This window comes from Pinus tabuliformis, chromosome 8, assembly GCF_031772625.1.
Source record: "Pinus tabuliformis cultivar Carrire ecotype Pingquan chromosome 8, CPIR1, whole genome shotgun sequence".
Taxonomy (NCBI): Eukaryota; Viridiplantae; Streptophyta; class Pinopsida; order Pinales; family Pinaceae; genus Pinus; species Pinus tabuliformis.
Genome location: NC_142294.1, coordinates 1,905,484,365 through 1,905,493,992, shown reverse-complemented (window position 1 = coordinate 1,905,493,992; position 9,628 = coordinate 1,905,484,365).

Here is a 9,628-nt window from a genome sequence, read left to right as displayed (position 1 = left end):
CATGGCACATTGATAGATTTAATCTCTCTTAACCCTTCTAGAAGCTTCCTTGATGTAAATAGTGAATATTTAATGCATGGATGAGTTAGCTAAGTTTTAGAGGCAAGTTGTTTTGACTGCCTATTATCTAGTGCTAAGTTTAGAATTAGTTCAAACTGCTCCTAGGAAGCTGAGCTCGACCCCTAGAGGTGGGGAAAGGAGTTAGATGGTCTATATTATGCTCTTTCCTTCTCATTTTCATGGTTGGACTCTTGTGGGAGAAGTATTATTGTATATTGTACATCTATTATTGCAAATTTAAGGAAAAGGAAGGCCAGGGTTTTGCAGACATCATTGTGGATTCTTGTGGATTGTTGTGTTGATGGTGTGTTCTTTACATGTTATCGTAAGTGTGTTTATGTGTTTCATCTCTTTCTTTGCTGCTAATTGAACAGATGAAGTGATAAAGTTTGAATTCATGCATGCCATGCTCAGCTTTTAATTTTGTTCAATATCTATGTTTTCCACTGTCTAAAGAGGATTCAAAGTTGTTGTTTGCCCTCTTTAGCTCCTCCTCTATCATTCCTGATCATCCATCTCAGATTAAGGCATCAGCACTCACTCCTACCTTGCCCCAAAGATCCCCCTGCAAAAACTGAGCCCAATCCCCGCACCCTGAATTGCACTCCCTCCAATTGCCACCAAAAACCCCAAAAATCTTTAAATCAACCTCCCTTATCAATTTACTAGCCTAAAATCTTTATTCCTAATTGGTCAGCTTATCATATTGAAAGATCTACCGAATCTGACCCGAGAGAGCCTTCTCATACCTCGTAGGGCTAGCTACGAGGTGAAATGGTTTGATGTAGCCTTGAGAGTTTGTCTATCTCAGCCTAGGTGAATTCCAAGCGCTAACACAACCTACAGTCCAGCAACCAAGATCATCAACAGACTATAGGAAAGCAAATTTTGAGGTTTTTTCCAGGGATGTTCATCCCATTGACCAAATTGAGTTCCACAAGCAGGTAGGGGAGATGATCTATTCCACCTTGACAGGTAAGGCTATGAGTGCACACAAACTTCAAAGTTCATTAGATAATAGCACTGCACAGTACAAGCTAGAAAAGCCCTCCTCATAGGCCAAAGATAACAGAATCAAGTCACTGGAGGACTTGGTAATTGAGCTTGGGTATAATCCAAGTGATGTCAAAGCCACTGAGAAACTAATAAAGAAAAAGAATGAGGACATTGCTGCTTTGAAGAAGTAATTAAAACTACCTCATTCAAAGTATCCACAGACAAAAGAGGTCTTGGAAAGTCAAACTTAGCAGGAGGAGATGATGGACCTCATTCTCCAATTGAATGATCAGTGGAAAGAGATGGAAAAAGAGTTGGATAGCTTGATACAGTTAAAACAAGCTAGTCTTGAGACTGCCACTGCCACTGTTATTCCAACAGTCACCACAACAATACCATCCACCTTTGCAGCTTCATTAGCTCCTATAGCTCCACTGGCCACAACACTATCAACTGCCACAACATCTACATCGGCAACAGGTTCGACATCAGTAGTAGCCCAGCCAGGTGATGAGGCAAGCAAGTTGGTGAAAGCAATGGAGGACATGTCCATTCAAACCATAGAGATGAACAAGTTTAAGGAAAAGATAACCAGTTTAGAGAATCACAATAAGCTTGCACAGATTATGTGCAAAGAAGAAGTACAGAAGGCAACCAGAATGAATGAAAGGATACAGAGCTTAGAGAAAGAGCTAACATTAAAGGAGTCACTTGGCCAAGCTAAGGAACAATTATGGGCCAATATCATTGACTTTGTCAATGATATGTGGCCATCCGTTCAAGTAATTTTTGAATAGAATGCCTTAGTGAAAGAGGCTACAGAAGCCATTCAGAGAGTTAAGGCTGAACTAGGAGACATGCCAGAAGAAGCCACTAGACTAATCCATTTCCTTAACTCTAAAAATAAATATGAATTGCAAGAACTGGAAATCCCTGACAGGACAAGCACCATATTAGAAGTAAAAAAGGTGCTCACCAAGAGAAATTTAATGCTGAACCTTGAAGATAAATGCCAAACCATGCAACTGGCTATAGACAGGTTCATGGTAAAGTTTGATGCTCTAAGGCAGAAAGGGTTGCCAAATCCCTTGGTGATAAATGATAAATTGATGACATAGGAAGACTACAACAGAAGAATTAGAGAGGTGGCAAGGGATCAGGTAAATACTTCATTTATGAAGGGGATGCCTACTGGAAAGGTTCTATATCAAACATTTGAGAACCTGTTTTACCTCTAGCATGAGGTAAAACACCTTTTTGTAAATAAACCCACTTTTTCCAAGTACACAGAAGCAGATGAAATTTATAGGAGGATGGTAAATATTCAATTACGAGATGTAGCCACATGGGAAAAATTAAATGACGTACTGTAAAAGCGCACAGTAAAAGTGAAAACATCACAATGAAAGAGAAATGACAGATCAGCCAGATGAAAGAGTATCAGGTGAAAGTGTATCAGTTGAAAGATCAAAGAAAAATAACAGTCAGCGTGAAGACCAACAACAAGGCAGAGAATAAACAACAAAATATCAGGTCATAAAGACAACACAACCAAATAAATAGGGACAACATACAACAATTGAACATCTATCTCTATCTTCTTGCATGAAGATATTTTTTTCTCCTAGATTAATTCCCAAGATAGTTTGGGATATTTTGTAAATTACTTTTGTATAAATACTTCATAATTCGAATTATTGAGGGTGGATTGCTAGACATTTGTAGAGTTTTATTGATCATAAACCTGAGGGTTATTGTACCAATTTTTCAAGTCAATAGACTGGACTGAGTAATAAAGAGATTGCATTACAAGATTCATGTGTTGAGCTATTACAGTGAAGTATTTTCTTTGTCAAATTTGTTATTTTCTTATGTATCTCACAAACTTATATGTTATCTAAAGTGAATGAATTAACTGGAAATTTATTTCAAAATTTGTTTAAGTACACTTTGTCTTGAACAGTTAATCATTTCTATGTTTTCTTCTGATATCCGGATCTGAGAATCCTTAATTTCTCTCCCATCCCGGTTGACCTCCTTCACTTCTTTCATAATCTGGCCTAAGGAACCCTTAATTTCTCCTTGGATCCGATTGAAACCAAATTCACCATCCCAGCCTTAAGATCTGAAACACCTCAGATACCTTGCCCTGTAGACACTATTTTTAGAACTTGATCCAGTCCTGTTTGCTTGACATTTGACCCCATAGCCCAATGGTAAAGACACCCCTCTATCCATCTAAGTAAGTGATCCGACCACCAAATCAAAATCAAAGCCCAAGTATAAACATAACTAGCCTAAAATCAATTAACTAAACAAAGTTAAATCATAAAGAGAGAGCCCTCTCTGAGCATTAGGAAGGCTAGATCCTAATCTCTAAAGTAGGTTTGTGGTTACCTCTATCATTTCTTTCCTAAAAACTCTAGAGAAATTTTGGAGTGATAACACCGTGGATATTCCATTGGACAGTTCATCACAACATACATGATAAAACTATATTTAAAAGTTCAAAATATACATTATTAGGGTTTTGTGTCTCTTTAGATTTATACATTTGTAAATTATTATTAATTGTGTATACATGAAAATTAATATTATGCAGAAAATAGAGACAATGAAATAAAAAATCACAAATCACGATTTGACACAAGACATGCCCTAGGAAACCCTTTCAGTAAGAAACCCAACTAGAAGGTTAGGTGACTTTGCTCTCTTTCTCTTAACAGAAAATGAATGCGAGTACAAAGAAGTATGGCCTGTGGCCTGTGGGATACTATAGTGCACAAATACTCTCTATTACTCTATCTCTTATCCCTCTTGTTCATTTTTTTTTATCTATGGAACAAATGTACTCGAAAGAATGGAACCTTGTTTCCTCCTAGTGACCTGGTTATAACACAACCTAATAGCCCACTAGTGGCTAAGTTGACTACCTCAACTCTTAACTAGAGTTACAGTATGGACTCTTCTAGAGTCTTATCCAACATAATCACGTGGCTATCCCCTTTTCCATGAATAATGGGGGCTGACGTGGCATCCTCTCAAATTATGGTGGTGAAAATAGGAAGGTCAAATTCTAAGTGACACAACTTTTGCATGCAAAATCCGATTGGTGTGATTCTTGCGTCATGGGAATGAACTGTGTGTGTAGAAAAGGAAAAAAAGGTGTTGCACCAAAGTGGCAATTTTTTACCCCCATAAAACGTCAGTGGATGCCTCAAAATGCTCCCGGAAGTTTTCATACCCCAATTTGCCAAACTGGGTCACATCAATAAAAATGGTCCTATGGGATGATTCCTCCACTTTTTCCACTCCGAAAGCATTGATATGGATGAAAAACAACATAATGATCCAATCTAGATCAATATAGATATAAGAGGTACTCAATAATAAAAGTACATAATTTAAACAACAATCATGTGAGTGATACCATCTAACTTACAAAATAGTCCATAACTTAACAACATATATCACACAAACTAAATACATACATGAACTATTCATGAATAGTCAAAAAACAAGTACAAGATGCATGCAACCTTACAATTCCAACAATGGTCTTTCAATCTTCTAAGTATTACAACAGTAAGTGTAAAAGTACTAGCCTCTTAACTCTACTCTGTAATGAAATCAATAAAAGGTGCAAAAGTTCCTTCAAACTGGGAGTTTTACAATTTTATAGGTATAGTTTAGTCACTGCCATCCGTGATTATTGAGCTTTTGGGTAGGTTAGTTACAACTCTTCAAATTTCTTTAATTTACAAATTGAATAAATTAAAACAATTTTGGAACTTTCAGGAATGTTCTGACAACTATTATGATCTAAGTAGATTTTCAGTTGAGAATCTCTTGATATCTTTTAAGTCCTGCCACATAGACTCATAGGATGATGTAATCACTTGACGTTGCCAAGTGGCAATATATTCATGTTTTCATGATATTTAGTTATGTCATGTGAAAGAATTTCTCTATCCTTCTCCAATGAAAACAAGAATGGGTCCATGGTAATGTGTAGCTAACAATGTTTCACTGGTTAATCGATATCATTCTCCAATTTTTCCTATGCCTACAAAGAGAAATTGACAGTGATGGAGGCATGGGTATGTTCCTATGATGATTATGGGGGCTTCTCTTATTGCTAATCTACAACATGCAATACTCCATACACCTAGGTGCATTTCCCCTTGGTTTGCCTCTAACAAGTACACTAATGAGGATATTAAGGGTATCTCCCTCGCATCCAATAACTTTTCCAATTTTGTGCTTGCTTTCACTAGGTTTGACCTTCTGCTAAAATTAAATTGATTGATATTGCTCATTCTGATGATGTGTGCCACTCTTCCAATTGATTTGCAATGTACAATATTTCTTACTATCGTGAACTTTCCTCTCTGGGTATCATCCGTAAATGATAGTCTTCAGATTGAAATTCCCTACATAATCATTGAAAACAACAAATAAACATTATAGATATTGAACTAACATGCGATGTGCATAGGACTTGGGAACTTGTTTTCAAGGTATGGTTGTGTATATGCACATGTATTAGGTTTTTAGTGGCGAGGAGACCAAAATATTGATAAATTTAACCTTGGGACCTCTCCCAACCATCACAATTACATATCAAAAATTCTAACCAAGATAATTATGCATTTCCTTGCGGAGGACCCTCTCTATGATTTTGGGAAGAAAATTAGTGTTTATGGGAAGGAAAATATTTTTTTTAATTCCCAATATTGAAGGCAAATGAGTGGTTAAAATTCATTGTGAAAAGACAAAGAATTGGTAATGAGGTGTTCCCAGAACATGAACTCTAAGGTCATGGTGAGGGAAACCCTAGGCAACTAAGGGAGGACAATATCTAAGATTTTTTTTGGCTATAATAGAAGGTTTTAATGAAATTTAGGGTATTTTAATAATTATCACTTTGACCTTAGTTTTCTCCAATTTAGGCCAACTCTACTCAATAAAGGCTTAGGAGAAGACCTGTACAACGCTGGAAAAAGTTGAGGGAGACATCTTGGCTCAATTCTGGAGCTTGAGAAATTTTTGTGTCATTATATTAATGATTAGTGTAGTGATTTTTTGCTAGAATAATGATTAGTGCAATGCTACACGGGTTTGTGAGCCCATAAACTAAGCTTAAATGTTGAAGCCATAGGCCATAGATCACGAAACCTTAGGGGTTCTAATGCGGGGAAAATCAAGGGAAAATTATCTCGAGGTTATTAAGGACATAATAAAGTATTTTAAATGAGAATTATATCACTTAATAAATTCTACTTTTTCCTTTGAAATTCATCTCCAAGTTAGGTCATTTTTCAACCAAGAAAGCTCGGGAAAAGGCCCCATAATTGCGAAAAAACTTTGGGGAAATCGCCAATGATTAGTATAGAAGCTTGCAAAAAATATTTGTCATTGTATTACTTATTAATGATGTAGTATGTTGTTGGATTGGTGGCTTACACTACGCTTCAATGACTTAGGAGGCCCAAAAATTGAAGAAAAACCTCATATTTTGACCCTACAAATCAATAAGGAAGGCCTAGAAAATGATTTAGTGCTGGATATATGGTATGGGGAGTGACATGGTGCAACACTCAGGAACAAGGGAGTACTATGTCACTGCACTAATAACTAGTAATGCACTATAGAGGCACATAGTGGCAAAATTTGGTGAAAAAACCCCAAATATGACCAAAAAATGACCCTGTAGTGCTAAGAAGACAAGAAAGGGAGCACTATGAATGTTGGCAGGAGGTAAAGGAGACTCTATGTCACATCCTAGATGAAAAATTCAACATTGTGTTTTTTTATAGAGGGTTAACATTGTGCTATAGTGATTGAAAGAGTCTAAATTTTGTGAGAAAACTCTGGATTTTAACTGAAGGAGGCCTTGTATCGCTACAGTGAAGACCAAGCCAATGCCATAGAGCTTAGGGGAAGGTAAGGGGAACCATTTATCACATCCTTAAGCATTATTGAAGCACTATATCATTGGGTAAGTGAATACCACAACGCTACAGAGATGGAGACCAAATTTGGTGAAAAAACACCAAATTTTCACTAAACCCTATGTTGTTGCACTAATGACTAAACCAATGCTATAGAATTGGGTATAGGCTTAGTGTTATGATATATAAAGTATGAAAGATCAAAAATTTAGCAGATAACTCAAATTTAAGATTTTTCCCAAGGATTGCCTCAGTCAACTAGGATGAGGAGGGTGTCTTTATGTTGATGGATCGGTTGATGAACCATGATCAAAACCATAAGTACTTATCCATTTTGTCAAGATATTAAAGGGATAATCATAGCTCCTAAACCATAGATAGGCTTGGTAGGGTGACATCAGCACTTGGTGAAAAAGTGGGGCCCCTTAATTCTCTCCAAGCACAAGGCATTGAGAGGAATCGAGGAGGGGTTGTTGTTGTAGCTACAACACCACTAATATGAGCTTGTTTGAAAAATTCACAGGCGTAAAAAATACCACAACTTGTACTTGCAATATCATAGTGTTGTAGCAGCTACAACCACCCTCCAAAATTTTGCCTTAGCATGTTTTGGAGCCTCCCTACCAACATTACACAACACTTTGTCTTGCTTCATCAAGTACTCAACCTGCAAGTGTTTTCCTCGCACAAAGGTAGCCTATCGATCACAGTTGATCCATTCCCCTCACAGGTTGCTCACCCGGACTTGGTCCAGCTGCAAGCTGAGCAACTTCCCCTTGAAAATTGTGCATTTCTAGAGGGTAACCAGAATTCCCTCCAAGAAATACGCAATCCTCTCTAACAACCTGTTGGGCTCCAGGATCGTGCAATCTTGCCTGCCAACACTCCCAGCAGGATTTACGCAAATTTTCCCAGCAGCAGGCTGTTCAACCCAGGAATTGCGCAAATATGGGCAACAGTCAGCTGCTCTGCCCAGAAATTGCACAAATCTTTTGGGCAGCCAGCCCAACTCCCAGCTAGAAATGCGCATTTTACTCCAGCAGTCGAGTAGTCTCTTGCATGTGCAGATGAGTTGACTGGTTCCCTCCGGGACTGAGCAAAACAAACTTGCATGCATGGGTTGCTTCTCCCAAGGCAGCATGCAAAGGCATCCCTTGTTTCAAGGATCTATGTTTAGCAGTTGGAGGTTACATGCAAGGAGAAATTCTGAAACCTCCCACCAAGTGTCGCTTCCCCTAGATTCGTGGCATGCGCGTCACAACCTCGATGTTATCAAAACTCATCAACCGGACACTGCAGAGCTCATTCCTCACATCAACCTTGCATCTCTGACATCCCACATCACATCTAGGAGCAGTTGGCATGTTCAGCTCAACTGTTTTGGGGTAAGCCCGCTTCCCATGCCTTGTGCTACATTTCTGTCGCTTTTTGTGTTTTCGCTTGTGGGAGTATTGTTTGCTTGATTTCTTTGAACACTTGTTGTCGTTTACATATATACTAGCTTGTCCTAGATCTGTTTCAGTTTTCGTTGTTATCTCAATGTTGTCGCATGCATGAAACTGTTTTGCATAGACATTCGCCCAAGCAACGAACTACCTCACCCACATGCATGTTGATCTATTTATTGAATCTTTCATTCATGTTTTGCATGCAATGTCAATCACTTCTGCTATCACTTAGTATCACCATGCATTCACTGGCTTACTTGCTTTCAGTTGCCCGTCGACGAGTCAAGCCAACCTTGGCCCGGGCTCTGCCTCCTCCAAGGTTACATTGCGCAATCTGGGGAAGGAAGGCTCACCTTCCTCTCCAGAAATGTGCATTCCTACCCAGCATTGGCGTCCAGGACTAATTTGTGCATTTCTGGACGACAGTGGCTGATTGGCCCAAGAATTGCGCAAATATGTCCCTGGGCCAGTAGTCCTTCCCAACTGGAATTGCGCATTGGCAATCCCAGCAGTCAGCAGCCAGACTAGACTGTGCATTGCGCAGTTCCAACAGCCTAGACTATGCCTTGTGCAGTCTTGGTAGTCGGTCCGCCGACCTCCCGGTCGAAATTGCGTAACCTCCATGATCATTCACCCAGGTATGTTGCAAGTCAGTTCTCATGTTCATTTTTGTTTTCTACTGATAGATTGCTTGCCATGAGTGTTTCCATGTCTCTAGGTATCATAGGTGTTCACCTGCCTCTCAGCAGTACAGGTACAATGGTTTCCAGGGGAGCAAAGACAAAGACATTGTTCATAACACACTTGGGGATCTAGTAGACAAGTGTCTATGGACTTGCCTACCCACAAAGACATCAAGTTGTTCGTAGACAAGGAAATCAAGATATGACAATAGAAGCATCACAATGAGCAACATCATGAACAACAGTTGGAGACAACATACCAAATGCAACGAATGCAAGAGGGGGGTTGTTGACAACATGGAGGCGGAACAAGGTTGCAAGCTCAAGCAGGTCCATTGATGATGAAAGCAACTTTGGAGACTCCGGCTATGAAGTGATGGCACGACATGAAGATCGCGCGAAGGAAGAAGATGGAACAAAGAAGGAGTTGCATGTGCTGAAGCAGCAACTGAGGGAGAACATGAAGCTGCACAAATAGACAAATGAG